The sequence below is a fragment of the Ostrea edulis genome, chromosome 1, assembly GCF_947568905.1.
Source record: "Ostrea edulis chromosome 1, xbOstEdul1.1, whole genome shotgun sequence".
NCBI lineage: Eukaryota > Metazoa > Mollusca > Bivalvia > Ostreida > Ostreidae > Ostrea > Ostrea edulis.
This window is the reverse complement of record NC_079164.1, coordinates 112,026,630-112,047,414: the sequence shown is the minus strand read 5'-3', so window position 1 is coordinate 112,047,414 and position 20,785 is coordinate 112,026,630. Positions and strand designations below refer to the sequence as shown.

Below are 20,785 nucleotides of genomic sequence, written 5' to 3'. Positions count from 1 at the left end.
TCCATGTGCTTCAAGCTCTCGAAGTTCCAATTGCAGTTTATTCCACAATTGTGCACTTAGTGTTTTTATGGCTCTTGTACCGTATTTGTTTGATTATTTCTTCACTACCAGTTTCCATTGGTCGGATGATGATCTTAAGGTGCTATGTGACTGATAAACAAGATATAGATCTCTCATGGATGCTGGTGCTGAGAAAGAGTGAAGTGATTATGTATGGTTATCAGGACTTTAAACACAACGCGTTGCTTTACAGGCAGACAGTGTAGTTGTTGAAGTACCGGCGAAATATGTTGTCTGTAGCATGTTCTTGTGAGACAACGTGCAGCGTTGTTCTGAGCCACTTGTAGTCGGAGCATTGGACGATCGGTCATGCCAAGCAGGAGGGCATTGTGATAGTCAACGTGGGATATGATTGTTGTATTGATGATCTTCGCACACACTTCCTGGGTGAGATTGTGTTTCACCTTGGATATTCTCCTGATCTTGAAGTAACATATTTCTTACCACGCAGCTGACTTGTATTTCCATTGATAAGGTGGCGTCCAGGGTAGCACCGAGGTTTTTAACAGTAGACTTAGGTGTCAACATTGCCTCACCAATCTTCAGACGGATATCCTGCACACGGCACTGGTTGTGGGAACTAACAACCACCATTATCTCAATTTTTCCATCATTTATTTTGAATTGTTCACAGTCATCCAGGTTCGGAAATTCCCTATGCATTCCTCCATAATGTTGACTTGATGGGTCCGCATGACAGTGTTTTTTACACTCAAACTGCAGTAAAGTTGAGTTTTATCTGCAAACCCATGAGGGTTTATGACATATTAGTTGATAACTCTCCTGAGTGGGAGAAGGTACACCAGGAATAGAAGGGGGCAAGAACAAACCTTTGGGGCATTCCGGTGGACAGTGGTACATCTGAGGACACACTGGTGTTGATCTTCACCTCTTGGATGCGGCCACTCAAGTAAGACTGTACCCAACGGAGTGCTGTGTCCGTTAATCCACCTTCCTCACGTAATCTCTCCAGCAATAGGGTATGATCGATGGTATCAAATGCCGCACTTAGGTCAGGAAGGACCAGGAGCATAGCGTCACCTTCACCCAGTACTGCGTCTACGTCTGCTTTTATTCACAGGATGGCTGTCTCAGTGCTGGTACCGGTCTTATAAGCTGACTGCAGATCATCATGTAGACCATTCCTGGTGAGATGACTATTAAGCTGCTGTGCAACAGCACGCTCAATGACCTTGCTGATAAATGGGATATTTGAGACTGGTCTATAGTTGCTAAAAGTTCTTATATCAAGTCAAGCCTTTTTCACACCTGGTGTAACAAGTGCACGTTTCAGCTTATTCGGAAAGACCCTGGTTGAAAGTGATGTATTCACCAGCTCAGTAATGGTCTGTTGCACCACAGAGAGAACAATGCTGCTCTTCAAAAGCGCAGCGGGGATGGCATCCAGTGAACAGGTCTTATTAGCACAGCTTCTGATGACCTTGGCCACTTATTTTTGCGTCTGTATCTTGAAGGAAACAAGATGAAGCACTGGTCTGTCCAGGTCTGGAGAACCTGTATTGTCATGGAGATATGAGGCATCGAGACCTTGTCTGATCTTTTCAAATTTGCTGTAGAAAAAGTGCACAAAATCGTCGGCAAGGGTGTGGTCACTGGTAGCCGGTGGTAAGGGAGTCCCTGCATTGTAATTCACCTGACTTCTAATAACTCTAAAAGCCTATCTACTGTCCATGGTGATGAGCTTCTCCTGATAATAGTGGAATTAGAGGTGATCATATGCACCACAGCTCGGGTCTGCTCCGCAAGCATCTGTCTATGCACCTCCAGGTCTGAGCTCATGTCTTTACGCTCCAACCGTCTTCTCCGTTGCCTGGCTTCATGGATTGAGTCATTGCACCTCTGTTTGAGAGAGCCGCCTTTGCTTGTGATCGTTCGAAGGGGTGATATGTTGTCCAGAACATATTTTGCTTTTGAATCGAAATCTGGTAGCAGATCGTCGACATGTCGACATTGCTCTTCTCTTTGATGGAGGACAGTAATGCTGCTAGCTGTTGTGCCAATATATCCACAGGGATGCGCTTCAATTGCCTAGCTAGCCGAGTTTTGTTTGTCAGGTGTAATGGAGTTGACATATAACAGAATAGTGGTCTGATATCCCTATATCAATCACAGAGATGGACTTTACTAGTGAGTACATAGGGTCATCTTTTGTGAACACTAGTCCAGAGTGTGTCCAGCTGCATGTGTGGGGATATCTATATGTTGTTTGAGGTCTAATCCAACTTGATACAGGAATTAATAAAAACAGAGTTATTTCTCTTGCATTCAATATTTTGAGACATAATTGATTATATTGACAGGGGATGCTTACTTCCCCTAGGCACCTGATCCCACATCTGGTGTGTCCAGAAGTCCGTGTTTGTCCAACTCTCTATTTTGTATTACTTATAGGAGTTATGAGATTGATCACTGTTCGGTATCTTCACCTTTATAGGAGTTATGAGATTGATCATTGTTCGGTATCTTCACTTTTCATATAAATATATATATATATATATATATATATATATATATATATATATATATGTGTGTGTGTGTGTGTGTGTGTGTGTGTGTGTGTGTGTGTGTGTGTGTGTGTGTGTGTGTGTGTTCGCGCACTATGCCGACACTTACGACACGTATAAGGTTACACACGAGCAACCTACGACATTTTCAGAACCTACGACACAAAAGTGTGTCGTAGGTTTGGAGACCCCTTGAAATCGGAATTTTTCATCGTGTTTTACCCAGAAAATACAAAATTTTGTATAGTGTGAGTTTCCGGGTTACACACGACTTTTGTTACACACAACACCGAGCCATAATGGGGTGCTTACACACTTTGCATCCTTGCCACATTCTCGCGCATGCGCAAATTCAACTTCCTAAGGAAACGAGGTCGAGTGGATGACAATGCAAATGTAAGTGTTTTTGTTTATTTAATTGAATATAAATAGTCAATTAATGATTTAAAATTGATATTTTTGTTCCCGTCCGTTTAGTTTGAATACATTGGGGTATGTGATGTATCGTTATTCTGCAGTAATGGTGAGAAAAAGTAAGTTGACCTTTGACACGACTAAGATACAATTAGATGCGTGTAAGCTTAAATAGTTCAATGGTTTTCATTTTCTGTATGTTTTTGTGTTTGTTTTATATCATCATGATTATCTTCAGTATTTTGGTTTATCATTGATTTGACAAAATGTTTTACAAATACAGAATCAAGGAATAGTTAGAATTTCCTCTTCAATACAATATCAGTGTACACGTTTTTTTTTTAGACATATGAACATCGTTAAAAGCAACAATTCTCTAAATATTAAATGAGAATTGAATTATTATACACAGTATATTTGTCATTCTTTGATGAATATGCGTATCTTAATGTATAACATTGATATATAACAAACTGACGAACAACTGGAATTTCCTCTTTAGAATATTCTATCTTAGCTTGGCAAAATATTTTCAATATTTTCAAAGATATAAACCCCGTTTCAAAGCGACAATATCAAAGAAAATTAAACAAGTACATAGCTCCAAAAAATTGGGTCTTTATTACCACTATTTTTGGATATTATTAACTGGTAACCGGTGGATAGCTCCAGCCTCTTTCCCCTTAATAAGGAAGGTGTGGTCAAGCTCGGTTAAACAAGTTCTTGGGGAAAATATTGTTTACCTTATTTTAAGAAATTGTTTAGATTTCATTTTGTTCCAACATCGACCAGTTGCAAAGAGTTTGGGTTAATTTATCTGATGGTTGACTTTACGCCATGGCTATAAACAACTTTATATAATATGTTGATTTATAGGCGTTGAAAGAAATTTCCAAATAAAGGGTGTTGAAATCAAATGGGACAAGGACATTTAAAGTATGTGCGGTTCAAGTGTCTCTCATCAATATGAATAGAATGAAAAATAAAGTAATTTGTCCCAAAATGAAGTCCCCCCCCCCTTTCTTCTCTCCAACCCCATCCCCATTTGTGTATGCAGCTAGATCCAGTGTTTTCATACCAGACCAAATTCATGTTAAATTATCAATGTTTGTCCTGTTAAGAAGATATACTTTTTAAGTAAATGGAAACTCCAATCTAGTTCACTGAATTTATGAAAAGGCAAGAGCAGATCCGGATTTCTCTCTCTCTCTCTCAGAGTGTTGCCAAATCGGTGTAACTTACATTAAAAAAAATAAAGGGGTTTCGGTCAAGGGCTACCGCTATTTTTAGAGCGACCCTGAACACTAGCGACAGCGATCACCGCAACACCGGCACCAGAACATGTACAGACTGTTCAATCGAGTGGGGAAGATCCCCAGGGCTTTTTGTAAATTTCATATAAAGTTGCAGAAATGACATTTTTTATCTTTGTTTATTTTTTTTACTTATTCAATTGTAAGAAATCAGATACTATTTATATGTATTTCTAAAAATAAAATTGAAAAAAAAATAATAAATCCATTACGAGATTCGAACTGGGTACATGTTATCGTGAGTTTCATAGACATCTCTAACGATTACGTAACAGTGTTTTAATCTTCACACTCTTGTTATTTCACACTCTCAAATAAATGAAGTTATGTAAATCAATTTTGTGTAGCCTATGTTTCAAAATATTATCTGTATTTTGCACCATTTACAAATGTAAAATAGTATTGTTAAAAATTCAGAAGTTTTTGAATTTGTCAGCACTTGGAGATTATTTTTCTCGTGCCGTAGACCGACTGAAGAAGAAAAAAAAGGGGTCAGATTATTTTCTTAGTGCTGTGTTTAAAGTTATGTATTAGTAAGTATAAAATGAGGACATCATTGTTTATAGACATCAGTCAGTGCTGCATATACATGTATTACCATTGTCTGTCTGTCTGTTTACCAGTATTTACAGGTATCTGAATTTTTAATCAGCTGTTAATCTGTAAATGGATACAAATAGAAAAATGGGAGGGGGAATGCATATAGATAGATATATAGTGTATTTATCATCTATTTATAGAGATAGAGTTTTTTCCTTTTATTTATTTATATATATTTATTGATTAAAATACCTGTGCAGTATAATGAGTATTGCCCATGTCTGTTGTAGGGGTAGTGGTAAAATAGTATGATATACATGTATGTATGATATTTTAATAATATTAACAATGAACCTACATTGTAATATTTTTGCCATAGTGTGTATATGAATTCTAGGTATCAGGACAACTCGCCCCCAAGACAACTCGCCCTCAAGACAACTCACCCCCTCATCGGGACAACTCGCCCCTAAGACAACCCGCCCTCAAGACAACTCGCCCCCTCTTCGGGACAACTCGTCCCCTCTCTTGAGATAATTCGCTCCTACATATCATACATGTTTACAATTATTATTTTTGGTCTAAATCCAAGAGGTGTATTACCAAAAATTAATGAATTTCTTATAGATAGTATATACATCACAGACAATAAGACGTGTTCACATTAACACCGAACTTCATGTCTTTTTATGCAAGACGAACGATTTTAGTGGAAATCCAGTGTTTGGGTTCAGTAAATTCATCATCACTTTTATGTACATGTAAAATATATAATTTCAGCGGAAACAAGTTAGCGTTTGGTATAGGGAGAGTATTAGCTTGGTCTACAGCTGACGTAGTATAATTACCAATAATCTGCGTCTGTTGTTAAATCTAATTGTTTCATTTCCCCCAAGCTGTTATAAATTTACTTCAAACGTTATGAGTTACTCATCATCAGAGTTCTTTACACTTTGAAATCACCGCGTAAAAAGAATCACACTGCGTAAAAAGAATCAGTAAAACAAAGCCGTTATAAAATTTCTAAAATGGGAATTTTATTTTTCAACGGGTATTAGTTGAGAAATGCATTAAAAGATAATTACATGTATCAGAATATTCATGCTTCACCTTTACACTTATGTATACTATATCGATAAAAGAAACACCCACACCCTCAAAATTTTCTCAGTATTAGAGACATTTAATCAATTACCTGAAGATCAGTAAATATAATTTTCCTTGCCAATTGATTTATGAAAAATATAACTTTTTCTGAAATGCAATAATTAAATATATGTATAATTCTATTAGAATTTACCATTCGTGTTAAAGTATGAAAGAAAAAGACGTATCTTTATAATTGTAATTGTAATTAAAAGATTTATATAGCGCCCTATCAACATTAGTTCTCTAAAGCGCTTTACAAATGTGAAAGAAAAGATAATATAAAATCGATGTGCACATACATGTGAATAAAATATTCATAGTGTCAGAATTAAAATGCATAAATATTATTATTAATATATAGTGATATGATATGATTACCATAATAACATATGAAACAATTTAAAACAACCCTTAGGAATAATTAAATACATAACAAGGACATAGGCATAATAACAAACAGCAGGGGTTTTTTTTGGGGGGGGGGGGGGGTGTTTGTTTTTTGTTAACAGCACTGTAAGAGCTGTATGTAAGAGCACTAAGTATATAAAAATAATCACAAATTAAAAGCTAATCTAAAGAGATGCATTCTGAGGTCCACTTTAAAATTAGACAATGAAGTACATTGTCTGAGTTTAAAAGGCAGAGAATTCCAGAGACTCGATGCAGCTTTGTCCAAACGTCGATCCCCATATGTTTTCGTACGTGTCCGAGGTACCTGGAGAAGATGCAGAGATTCGGATCTTAGTGATCGTGTGGGATTGTAAACTGTAAGGATATCCTTTATGTAAACTGGAGATAGGTTGTTGGGAGATTTGAAAGTATGAAGGAAGTATCTTATATTGAATTCTGTACTCAACTGGGAACCAGTGAAGATCTATTAGAACAGGAGTAATATGGTCGGATTTTTTTGAGCGTGTTATTAATCTTGCAGCTGTGTTTTGTGCCCTCTGAAGTTTGCTGGTGTGTTTAGAATGAACACCATAAAGCAATGCATTTCCGTAATCTAATCTGGATGTAACTAGCGAGTTTACTAGAGTTTTACATGCTTCATCATTGATAAATGTTAAAAGTGTAAATAACACACACAAAATAAAAATAAAATGTGATAATATATTTATATATAATATTGGGGGCAGGGTTTGACACTAAGGCACGCCCGACCGACCAAGACTACTAAATGATAGGTCTGGTTGGGTGAAATGTTTATTTACTAGTCCGACTGGTCGTGTTAAAAATATGAACAAATTTAAGAAACTTTACTTTAAATCATAAAATATTTTATTCATAAAAAAAATAACTGTAAAGAGTTTGCGAGCAATTTAATGAACCGCATGATGACATAATCTCTATCTTTAGTTCTAATAAGTCGCGGTCGTAAGTGATGTTCTACGACATCTACACATTGTTAATGTGTGTAAAGTTATGTTTTGGTTAAATAGAATTATTGAATTCACTTTCATTAAAAAAAACACCAAAACAGTTCATTTGAATTGAATATAAGAAAGTGTTTATTAAACATATGTGCGGGAATGTCTATATAATCAAATATGAAATCTCGTCCTCAATGAAAGCAAAAGATGTCTCAAGAAAGAAAAAAAAAGGAAAACGTTGGGAAGAAACAAAGCAGCTAGGGCTTATGAAATAGAAATTTAAAAAAAAATATTGAGGTCAATTTATTCTAAATGGATTAAAGAATTTCCGTGCCGGTAAAAATTTAATGAAACTGAAAATAGGGTTGAAAGTAAAAGCATCAAATTGAATGACGAGATTAAAGATTTTTTTGGAGACAATTAAATGCATTTTAGTTCAAACTTAACGTTTTTCATTTAAATTAAGTACATGTATTTAGATATGGAGAATCTTATAAAAAAAAAATCTGGAACGTTGGTCAGGGCTAGTGGATGTAAGGTCAGGTCTAGCAAAAATCATTTTAAGTAGCCCGATTGGTCTAGTGCCCCAAAAAGTTAATGTCAAACCCTGGGGGGCGAGTGTCTCAAGAGAAGGGGGCGACTTGTCCTGAGAGAGGGCGAGTTGTCCTAAGAGGGGGCGAGTTGTCTTGGGGGCGAGTTGTCCAGCATTCGAATTCTATTGGTATCAATTATATAGTAGGCCTAGTAAGAATACTATTCTACTTCTATTCAGTAGAAATAGAGCAACACATACAAGAATATTTAAGCTTACATTTATGTATAGTAGTCTGGTACCACTAAATATATTAAGTTGAGTGTTCATAATATGTTAAAAATTCAGATCATGATGTTTATTTACATGTCAGAGGGCATAAACATGCACCATACTTTTCATGAAGCACCAACACTCTTCATGAAGTATGCTGGCGTAAAGCGCAGCAGTTCAGGGTACCTGTAAAGTGCGAAACGAAACGAAATATACCGAAACGAAATCCACCGAAACGAAACGAAATATGTCGAAAGGAAACGAAACCCACCGAAACGAAACGAAACCTACCTAAGCGAAATGAAACAAATTGTATAACCAAACTCTTTTAATTATAATAATTAAAAATGGCATCTTAGGCCCCTGTGAAAGTTACCACATATCAATAAAATTCGCCTCCCCTTTGATGTAGGCCTTCGGCTTAACTGATATAATTAAAAGAGATCAGTTATACAATCTGTTTCGTTTCGGTAGATTTCGTTTCGTTTCGGCGGATTTCGTTTCGTTTCGATTTCGTTTCGCACTTTACAGGTACCCAGCAGTTCATGCCCTTAAATACTTTAAAAAATTAAACTTATTTCTTAAATATGCATACATGTATTTGTACTTTAATAATCCATGTTTAGGAAATATTTCCATGTTATATATGTTAATCATATGTGTCACCATGCAATGTTAGATTGAAAAATAATATAAATACATGTGTATATGCAAGCTAATGTTTCATTAGATTCTTTGCATTTGATTTTAATGTCAAGTTTCTTTTTCATAGTTGACGCAACAGATTATGAGATACAGATGAAACATGCAGGGAACCATGTAAATGATTCTGAAAGTGGCTACCCAGGTGCTGTTTAAGGAAGCTTGTAATAGGAGTGGAAAACCACCCAAAAACTATGTGTCTCAAAATGCCAGTAGAGACATAGAAAGAAAAGAGGAACTAGCTGGGATATCATTATGAAGAACCTAACCTCCTTGGAGTCAAGTATGTGACAAATTATTCATATAAATAATCATCCATGTCACCATGAGATCGAAATTAACTTTTTAACCACAAGAAATTTTAGGTACTGTATTCTTTTCCTACTAGGCTCCAATTCGTAATTTAACCAGCATTTTTCTATCGATTGCTTTTTTTCAGGAATTTAATAAACTAAGCACCCCTTTTATCAAAATAAATGAGAAGAAAGTGCAATATCAAAAACAAGATTGGAATTTCTTTCCTTTAACATTTTTAAATGAATTATCAGGCAATGTATCATTGGTGGGGGTCATAGGGAACATCTATGCAGCATGTACTCACTATCCAGAGGTCCTCCACCTACAATTTACAGCATTATGTGGCTTGAACCTTAAGACTTAGTGTGTATTTAATTCTCTCTCTCTCTCTCTATCTATATATATATATATTTCTATTTACTCAATCCTGTGTGTAATCATGCTTAGCAACTATCCAGTATGTTTCTGTGTAACATATTCTCAGCCATGCGGATGTTTTTCGTTAGATGTCATTTTTTTCCCGACGAGTGAGGGGAAACCATCCCCTTACGAAACAGCCTGTAGAGAAATAAATGTTATGTGATTGAACTCCATCTGATCATCAATTTATATATATATATATATATATATATATATATATATAATCCAAATAGAAAGAGTTGATATCACACAGTCAAAATAATTAAATAAAAAAGCAGGAAAATATGCAGTTTCAAAATATATTCAAATCGCTAGTGCTTTCTGGATTTTAACATCCATCCTCAGGTGAATACAAATATTGAATACAAAGTTGTTTATCTTATATTGTTGTATATGTATATCTAAAACATTTGGAGATTTCATCACAGTGGCTCATCACAAATTAACCCTCTCTCTTCTATATTTACATGGGGGGGGGGGGGGATCTGGTATCCCAATAATCACTCCTTCAAATTTCTATTATGTCTCCTTTATTTTACTGACATAAGATTTTACGACCCCTCTCAATCGATCAGAGAAAGACCATAGTTTGTAAAAATACTTAGAATATCTGTTCGCACCAACAATATATTTGAAGGAACAATGCATTTTCTATCGTTTTTAAAACCACAGGAACTTTTCATCAATCACTCAGAATGGAAGACAGACTTGCATTGGTCAGTTCAAGTTGCTCTTCAGTTAGGATGTGTGAGAGTAGTTTAAGCAAACATCCCCCCATTTAAGAAATGATGTCATTGTGCTTCTGCACAACTAATCATAATCTTACGTTCTAAGTTTTTATAGTATGTACCTGGAATATGTCAATATAATTCCATTTTTCTCATTCATAAGAGATTTACCAGTTATCTAAATATTACGTATGCAACTAATCAGAATGAAATGCTTGACGTGTGCATGTGTAGGTATTCATATTGTAAATCAACAGCAAAAAATCATTTTAATTTAATTACCCTTTAATAAGAAAGTTGTGGTCATTTCAGTACCAAAAAATGAAAGAAAGCAATGCACGTTATGTGCATATGTCAATCTGTAATTCTGTTGATGTCATCCAACAGGTATTTGTATCATGTACATATGATTAGCATAATTAGTTTGAATTTCATGTTTACATCATATATAAGAAAGCTGTGGAGATTTTGAAATTGTCTAATCAAAATTTAGCACAATTGTGCATGCACATGGTGGCTAGTAATTTTAACCATACCAATTTGTAAGTGCCAAGACATACTAAAATCCTCAACTTCAGAAGAATTTAATGAAAAACATAAACATTATGGTCCTTGAAATATAGAAAAAATATAGAATCTTCAAAAGACAGGATATGCATATACTGAGTGTTGGCATTTTTGTATTACACCAATCTATATAGATACACATACTATCTACTATGCTGTGATATCAACTCATTCACTTTATTCATAAGAAAGTTACAGACATTTTAGTATTAAATCCAATCAAAATGAAATTTTGCATGCATGTGCAGATTGGTCATTTTGAACATGCAGATCAGTTAATAAATATCTTAAAAATATCTTAAAAATAAAAATCTTAAAAATTACAAGTCTTAATTAATAAATGCCTACAATATGAATATTAAACAATCTCAAAGAACAAAAAAAAATTTAGACTGATTCCCAAGTTAGTGTACCAAAATCCAATGCATGCACATTCAGACTAAAATACTATCTTTCTGCACATCCAAATGATATACATGTACGTACAATCATCTTAAAAAGATTGCATATAAAGGATCTCTTGTATAGTTATTGAGAACAGAGTATACCCTAAGTTCTGGGAACATAAATATAAGGAATCACTGTCTAGTTTGTCAGGGTATATGAGGTGATTAACAAATTAACATCAACTGAAAATATGAGAATTCATGCATAACAGCTTCACCGTTTATATAGTTTGCATGCATGTATCATGTTCATGCTTTTATGGGATCTTTGTGAATTATGTCAAGGATTTGGATGATTTGAATATATTATAAAAGTGGCAAGAATGAAAATAACATGTTCTGCCATATTTTTGTTTTCGACAGTTTATTTTATTTTTCAATGCGTTGTTTTACACCAGTTTTATAACGTATGCAATGCAGTGTACACCAGTTTTGGACAAATGAAATTGGCCTTTAGTTTGCTTCATCAATATACAGACTCTATTTCAATTGATTATATACTAATAGTGAGTCTCATGCCAGTATAAGGCAATATACATCTTTCTCACATAATCACTAGTGTGAGACCAACTCAACCCATGTGAGACAGCCATACAAGATTTTTCTGTCTTACACTGCTAAGACATATCTTTGCTAATGTGATGTACATATGTATGTCGTATATTTTCTGATTTACATTACACGATAAAGAAAAATAGTTTGTATTGTTTTCTTCAAATTTCAATTTGATATATATTATGTATAGCTTTTTTATGGACAACCTTGGGTTTTGTACTTTACACTTATATTGTAAACCATTTTCAGGTATGCTGAGATCTTCATACTGTGTAATTAATTTTTGCATATATTCAAAGAAGGATTTCAATAATTTTGAATTTTCTCAAAGCTCTTGAATTAAATACTGAACTGATAAAATGTGAGAAAAATAACACTTTATTATTTGCTCATGTGGGATAGGGAAATTCCACCTCTGGAACAAGATTCACTGCTTAAGACTCAGCAAAGTCTCGTCCTAGACTGCAAATCTTGTCCCCTCGGTGGAATTTCCCTATCTCCCATTCATACGAATGAAGGATTCCATTTATCACACACATGCAATGCACACGTGATATCATGCCAATATACATATGCATTTATCACACATGTAGCAAGTTTCAATGTTAGAACACATCTGATATATGCAGTGAGTTTTATGTCAATATATATTTATCACACACATGCAGTGAGTTTCAGTGCCAGTACACATTTGCACACATGTAATGAGTTTCAGTGCCAGTACGCATTTATCACATGCATGTAGTGAGTTTAAATGCCAGTACACATCACACACATGTAGTGAGTTTCAATGTCAGTACAGATCAATACACATGTAGTGAGTTTCAATGCCAGTACAGATTTACCACACACATGTAGTGAGTTTCAATGTCAATACAGATTTATCACACACATGTGAGTTTCAATGTCAATACATATTTATCACACACATATATTGAGTTTCAATGTCAATACAGATTTATCACACACATATATTGAGTTTCAATGTTAATACAGATTTATCACACACATGTAGTGAGTTTCAATGTCAATACAGATTTATCACACACATGTAGTGAGTTTCATTGTCAATACAGATTTTTCACACACTTAAACTGTTAAGTGAGTTTCAATGTCAATACAAAGTGATCATTTCTTTTGAGAAGCCTGTAGTAACCAACCATGTTGATATCCAAGAACTTTTTAACATTGTTATCTCTTTCTAAAATATTCAAAGTTTATATTTGGATTTCAAAAATCTTTTGTCTCTCAATCAACACATTGAAATTTGGTTTAAAGCATGTTGAATTTAGTTTCACAATCTTGATATGATTTAATTGTGATGATTTCAAAAATAACATTCCTACTCACCACCCTGCACCTCAGAAATTAAAATGTAACTTAGAAATAATGAATGCATTTAAAAAAAAGAAGATTTAAAAACATTCAATATTTAAAATGATTGGACCAGTATTTCCTAATGTGAAATAATGTTAACGTGTACTGTGTTGTGCGGCGTGAAGACAAAATGTTTGGTAATAAAATAAGGTTATATTTAACAAGGAAAAAGTTTTTGAATAGGTATTGACCATATATTACACAGATAAGTTAAATAGGCAACTTAATAAATTTCAAATGATTAGGTCACTAAAGATCATTTTGGAAAGATCAAGTCACTCAACATGTACCTTATATAGAAAAGAACCTTTATATCAAAAGTTATATATCATTGTGCAAGTCATTTGTTACATGAAGTAGTTCAACTTCATTGGTTAGATGCAGTTTGGGGAAGCAATTACTAATATTCTTGTTATTGGATTTCACTCAAATAGAGACATCAATTACACTTGCCCGAGTCCCCACATACACAGGGTGGAAGTAACTTGTTTATGTGTTTGGAAAACGCGATATGTATATTACATATTTAAAGTTCATTTACATTTTGTTAATAGTAACTTACAGCAGTACAAACATTTTAAAGCTTTATCTCTTCAATGTTGTAGACTATATTCAGAGGGAATGCAGATACTGAGGCCCCCAAGCTCATCTAGGAAGTCGGGAAGAAAAAAGCGAGGTATTTGTATGTCATAATTTGTATTATATTTTGTTATTCCCAAGCAAATGAAGTTTAGGAGGGTATATTAGAATCGCCATGTCTGTCTGTTGGTCTGTCTGTCTGTCGATTTGTCTGTAGGCATAATTTTGGCTGTACTCATTTTAGGAGACTAGCTAATGGAATTTTCTTAAAATGTGTACACTCTCTCAAATCATAAAGACATATAAAAATCTGCACCTAGGGTTTTCATAATGATTGGACAAAGTTTACTTAATTTAGATCATTTTGTTGTTTCTTTGAAATTAGAAAAATTTTGAGCCTTGTTTGCTTTAACTTAAGGGTATGTCCTGACCTTAGCAGAGGGTCATTTGGACAAGATTACAGATATTTTTATGCCCCCTAGATCAAAGATCGGGGGGGGGGGGGGGGGAGGATATTGTTTTTGTCCTGTCTGTCATTCTGTCTGAAACTTTAACCTTGCTAATAACCTTTGAACAGTGAGAGCTAGAGCTTTGATATTTCACATGAGTATTCCTTATGACAAGACCTTTCCGTGGGTACTAAACCTTTTGACCTTGACATTTGACCTACTTTTTGAGAAAAAATTGACATTGGTCATAACTTCTAAATGGTAAATATTAGAGCTTTCATATTGTACATGAACATTTCTTGTGACAAGATCTTTCTACTGGTACCAAGATATTTGTCCTTTTGACCTTGGCCATCTTCAGAATTGGCCATTATCGGGTGCATTTGTGTTTCACAAACACATCTTGTTTGTCCTTGCCATAAATTGCAAGATGAGATAAACAGGAGAATAATATACTAGGTGCAGAGGTTGCTTGTGTTCAAAGAATGTGCAACAACCAGCATCAGATGATAATCATTTGGACAAGCTAGGTCAAGGTTTCTGGGTGTGCAATGCAAAATTCTTCTCTATAATGTAATTTTATTATGAAATAACTTCAGAAAATTATACAAGATTAATTAAAATATGATCAAAGAAATGTCATGACCCTGAACACAAGTCATTCAGACAAGTTTAGGGGCACAGTTTAGGAGTTTCAGATTATGAAGTCTTAGGAATGTTAATATTCTAAGTTAGAGGTGCATGGAGAAGTCATACTTGACACAGAGGCTGCTTATAGCCAAGAAGTATGTCATAAACCTTATGCCCAGGTTATTTGTAGAGGGTCATGATCACATGACTCAAAAGTCAAATGTTCTTTAGGCTGCACCAATTTAATGCTGGGATTTTGGACAGTCATATTTTTCTGTTACTCTACTCAAAGTTTACTCATGACCAGACTTTTGGACCAATGTCATTTTGGGAAGGTCAGGCTCACTCAGAATATACACCTTATATATAAGGAAAAGTGCCTTATTTCATTAGTTTTTAAACAAGTATGGATCATAAATCGTGCAGATAGGTAATAGGCAAATGGCTTTCAGACAAAGGTCACTCAAGGTCATTTTGTAAAGGTCAACATCACTCAACATATACCTTATATATGATAAAGAAACCTTCATTCCAACAATATATCAACATTTATTGAGCATTGTGTGAATCATTTGTTATTTGAAATAGTTCATTCAGGTGAGATGTATTTTGGGGAGCATACATCAGTTTTATCAATATTCTTATTTTATATTAAATATCTATTGGTAGTTTAATAAAGGTTTAGGATAGAACATTTAAAAAATATATTATTGATTTGAAATCATTTACTTTAAGTTATGGTAAATGATAGAGAAAATGAGTTGGACAATCTTTCAAGAAACTGTTGTACAACTGTTTCAAGTGATATGTACTGTCCATTCTTTATTACAGCCAATGTTCAGTGCCACACTTGGACCACTGCAGAAAAGGCAGCTTTGTAAAGACAATTTGAGACTTTCATCAAACTAGGAAAAACTCTGGCTCAGGTTGACTGTCTAAAATCCATTTGGAAGGAGAAATCGCTGTCCAGTTTAACATGGTGTCGTGGAAAGTTTGCTGTTAAAAAAATTACTTCCTGGCAGAGGTGTTACAAAGAGTTAATCCAATTTTTATGCCCCCTCCATTTGAACGAGAGGGGACGTATATATTGTTTTACATGACTAATTCGGTCTGTAGAGCAAATCTTGTCTGCTCAATATCTAATGAATTCTTTTGCTTGACTGTTTCCAAACTTGGTACAATGATTGCCCCTAGATAGTGAATGAACCATATTAATTTACAGGTCACAGGGTCAAGGGTCAAACTGGACACAGTAAGATATTGTCTGTTCAATATCTTGAGAACGCTTTCCTGACAGACATCAAACTCGGTATACTGGTTTCTTTTAAGAAGTAGGTGGTTTCTTTTAAGAAGTAGATGGTTTCCTTTAAGAAGTATATGTCCCATAATGTCCCATATTCATTTTGAAGTCACAAGGACAAAGGTCAAACTGTACATAATAAAATATTGTCCACTGAATATTTAAAGAACCAACCCTTTACCTGACAGTTACTAAACTTGGTACAGCGGTTGCCCCTAGAGAGTAGATGACCCCTACTGATTTCCAGATCCCAAGGTTGAAGGTAAAATTGGACATAGTAAGATACCGTCTGTTCAATATTTGAGAACCATTCGCTTGACAGACATCAAACTTGGTTCACTAATTTTCCTTAAGAATTAGATACCCCATGGATTTTGAGGTCACAAGGTCAAGGGTCAAACTGGACATGACAAGATATTGTCTGCTCAATATATTGAGGACTCTTTGCTTGACAGATATCAAATCAGGTACACTTGTTCTACCTAAGGAGTAGATGACTCCATTTGATTTTGAAGTCACAAGGTCAATGGTCAAAATGCTACGGACATAGGTATTGTCTACACAATATCTTGAGTTTGCGTTTCTTGACAGACATCAAACTTGGTACACTGACACATCATAAGTGTAGATATCTAGTATTCATTTTAAGGTCAATGGTCAAACTACTCTGGACATCAGATTTTGTCCATTCAGTATCTTGAGAACCCTTGTTTGACAAACATCAAACTTGGTAGTCTGGTGCCGCCTAAAGAATAGATGGCTCCCATTGGTTTTAAACTCTCAAGGTCAAAGGTCAGGACTCAAATAACTGGTTATTTGAAAATATCTGCTCAGTACCTTTAGAGATCACATATAATGGTTGCCTCTGACTAATAGATACATTGTAACTTTTGCTACAGACATTCTAAATGATCATTTTCAATATTGTAATATGGAGGGCATATATGTTTCTTAAATCTTTCTTGTAAATGGTTTTGATACTAGTTTTATATACAAGATGTATTATCAGCATTTGTCATTCATTGTACACCATACATTGGTTCATTCAAAATTGATAAATATATAATCAACAGCAGTACACATGAAATAATTCTCCATCTATATTTTGAATTGAACAAAAAGTTTAATGGTATTCCAAGGCCTTATATTCATGTGCGGTTGAAAGACTGAATGAATATACTAAGATAATATAACAGTATTTAACTAAAACTAATTGCAGTTTAACACTAATGTACTTATAATGTAATTGATAGTACCATGCTCTTACTTGTAACTTGTTTTCATTTATATTCAATAGATATTTCAAGTTTGATAGCTAACTCAAATTTCAAATATGAATGAACATTAAGTGTCTGCTGTTTTAAGACTAAAGAGTAGCTTTATTTACATCATATGAGGTTTTTTGAGCTAAATTGATCAGCTTTGTATGCTTATGAAATAAATATGTACACCTATATTTTGCAGTTGATTGTACTTTGCTTTAAAGAAGTCTTAAAATTGGTGTAGTTTTCATTAGGTTTGGACTTCGCAAGTGACAAATTGGATTAGGAGTATTTTTACTCAGTGTCTTCTCAAATACTAATGAAAAATCAAGACAATTTAATAGAGTCTTATAAATTCAGTATCTCTTGATAGATTGCTGAAAGAGTAGTACGAAAGAAAAATCCTGAACTCTGAACGATCAGATTCATGATGGATGCAGGGACACACAGTATTTTTAAAAGTCCTTGGTACAAGTTCTTCCTGTGACTTGAGCAGTGTCTGTATTCAGATATTTAAAAAAAAAGATCTTTAAAGCACTGTAGTACACTGTCATATAACCAGGAATATTTCCTGTATGGTCACCTTTAAATGGCCTTTGGTGTCGTATTTCGACATAAAGGACATCCAGGATACAGACGCCTTTGAATGCAACATTGGTTATATTACAAGTGTGACTGATAAGGAGCGCCAAATTAACAAAAACTCAGATAAAAAGATCAGTTCAATTATTACCCGTAATAATCAATTGACGTGCGCATCAAATCAATCATTGTTCTCATCAATTGATTAGGTGTTCACATCAATTATTGCGCCCATATATTAAATAATGCGCGCTGCCCATCAATTCAATGTATGAGAGCAATAATGGGTTTGCTGCGCGCATTTATTTAACTGATGACTGCAATACTTCAGCGCGGCATGTGATTTTGAGCTCCGTATAATTGATTTAATAATCTCTTTAATTCAATTGAAAATATCTTAATTATTTACAACGATTTTTGTACAAGAAATTAATGAGCACATCAACTCTTATATAGAGAGAAACACTTCAATTAATATAATGAATTCAAGACAGATCTAATTAGATAGTTGTTGTATCTAGAAGAAGTATTGCATGCATCAATTGAATAAATATCAATTCAATTGAAGAGAGCAATAATTAAATTATTACACACAGTAATTGAATTGAAGCGCCAGTAATTGAATTAAAGCTTTTTTTAATTAAATTGTGGAGGGCATCAATTCAATTGTTGATATCAGTAATTCATTTGAAGAGAACAACAATTCAACTATAGCCTAATCAACTCATCAAAGTATTCAATGCTATAAAGAATTCAATCAATGGCGCAATAATTCAGAATTGTAGATTTTAGTAATTATCTGAACATGTTTCATTGAATTGTTGCAAGCATCAAATGAATTGATGATATCTTCAAATAATTAAACTTATCTTGAATTTAGCTTCTTAGACTGAAAACCTTTTTCAAATCTTTTTAACATTAATTTCTGTTACAGAAGAGTATATTTTAGTTCAACTGACAAAACACTAGACAGCCTCTCTCTCTCTCTCTCTCTCTCTCTCTCTCTCTCTGATATTTATATAAATTCCCCAAAAAGTTGTTTTTTGAGAAGTGGTTGAAACACTTGAGTTCCCTTTTAATTCCTTCAATCAACCGCCAGACTAAATGTAGTGACTTTCATGTAATATATCAAGTTTATACACTCTGTAGTGAGTTTCCGGTGTGTGTTCACATGTGACATGGTGTCGTAGGTATCAGGTGAAAATTCAATTTTGTTAAAGACGGATTTTCTATATTTTAAGTATCAGAGCAATATAAACAATTTAATCAATGCGCGCTAGAAATTAGAATAGTAGATATTATTAATTATTTGAAGAGATCTTCAATTGAATTGTTGCGCGCATCAAATGAATTGATATTTTCAAATGCTTAAAGATGTCTTGAATTATTTGAGTTTACGTTGATTTGGTGATTCATAGACTGAACACCTTGTTTAGATCTGCTTAATATTAATTACCGGTATTATATAATGAGACTCCCCCCGGAAAATTGGCTATATATAGTAAGCCCCCCTCCCCCGGAGGAGTCTGGCAATATAGTTAGACCCCCCACACCCACACCCACCCCACACTTATCAATAGTGAGCCTCCCTCCTTCGTGATTGGTCTGGATTTCCATCGGAAGACTGGCTATGGTATTTAGTGAGTCACCCCCTTTGAGGGGTGGCTATATCCCCTAGCCCTAGTAGTGAAACTTCCCTACAATACACATACGTGGTTGGTTGCAATTTCATTAATATCTTTGATATATTGATTAAAGGGGTAAATTCTTTTGGCAGTCGTTCAACTACTGAATTGAATGCTCATTGCGCTTATGAAGGATCATTTTTTAATAAGATGCATTTTGCTATATAGCCAAATTTATTTAGGGGTAATACTGATAGTTAGCCAGGTTTCCGGTGGATGTGGTAGGGTTGCTTTATAGCCAGAATTTCGGGGTGGGGGGGGGGGGGTAAATAGCTTGGGGGAAAAGCTATTCTTGTACTCTGTACAAGGACACAATGCATGAGCAGACGAATACATTTACTGTATATGTACATTTTCAATATCCACTCTTCGTCTTTTCATCAGACCTTATTTTTATTTGATATTATTGTGTAACACAGGACATATTATAAAATCCAACTTATACTGTGACATAGAAAATGTTAAAAACGGATATTGAACCAGTATTCGTGATTCGATGAAAGACTCTATATTGTCGAATGATAAATGAACCTTTTTCACAATTTATGTCGGGGAAAAAAATAGGAGTTTTTCCTTACTTTTATACCAAACACATAAAAAAAAATAGTTTAATCTCAATTTAAAAGGACTTTCATACAATGATAGACGATTAATAAAATGGTAAATAGAAACGTTTTAAATTTTCAACCTAGGACGTAAATATCCATCTGGATCCTCCATTATCCTAAATTCTCTGAAAGTAATTACTAAATGGCTAGGCATAAAGCAGATTTTCCGGAGGATGAACCTACTGAAGGGGGTATACGCTACAACACCAGGTGTCTCATCCCATGCCCCACCAGGGCTTAACCATGGACGCACTGAAGGCATAACGCCGGACTATTTAGACCCATTGCCTCTGAGGATTGGTACACGTCCTCCAACCCTTGCATCCACTCCTTGGTAGAACATCAAATACCTTTAATTAATATAACTTATGATCAAATATATAGGTTACAATGTGACACTTCAAACCGAGGCTCTTCTTCGG

At 34.5% G+C, this 20,785-nt stretch overlaps 1 protein-coding gene and 1 long non-coding RNA gene across 5 annotated transcripts in view; one reads left to right on the top strand and one right to left on the bottom strand.

The window, feature by feature from the left end:
- Positions 1-20,785, bottom strand: part of LOC130048696 (hemicentin-2-like) — a 169,074-nt gene that overhangs the window by 42,737 nt on the left and 105,552 nt on the right. The window lies entirely within an intron of this gene.
- Positions 2,655-17,682, top strand: LOC125666013 (uncharacterized). 4 transcript variants are annotated; one of them, XR_008799803.1, is made up of 4 exons: positions 2,655-2,981; positions 8,949-9,161; positions 13,874-13,944; positions 15,758-17,682. It is a non-coding gene; the product is annotated as an uncharacterized LOC125666013 (long non-coding RNA). The 4 variants fall into 4 exon arrangements; XR_008799804.1 differs by lacking the exon at positions 2,655-2,981 and adding an exon at positions 3,026-3,118; XR_008799805.1 differs by lacking the exon at positions 2,655-2,981 and adding an exon at positions 4,073-4,803.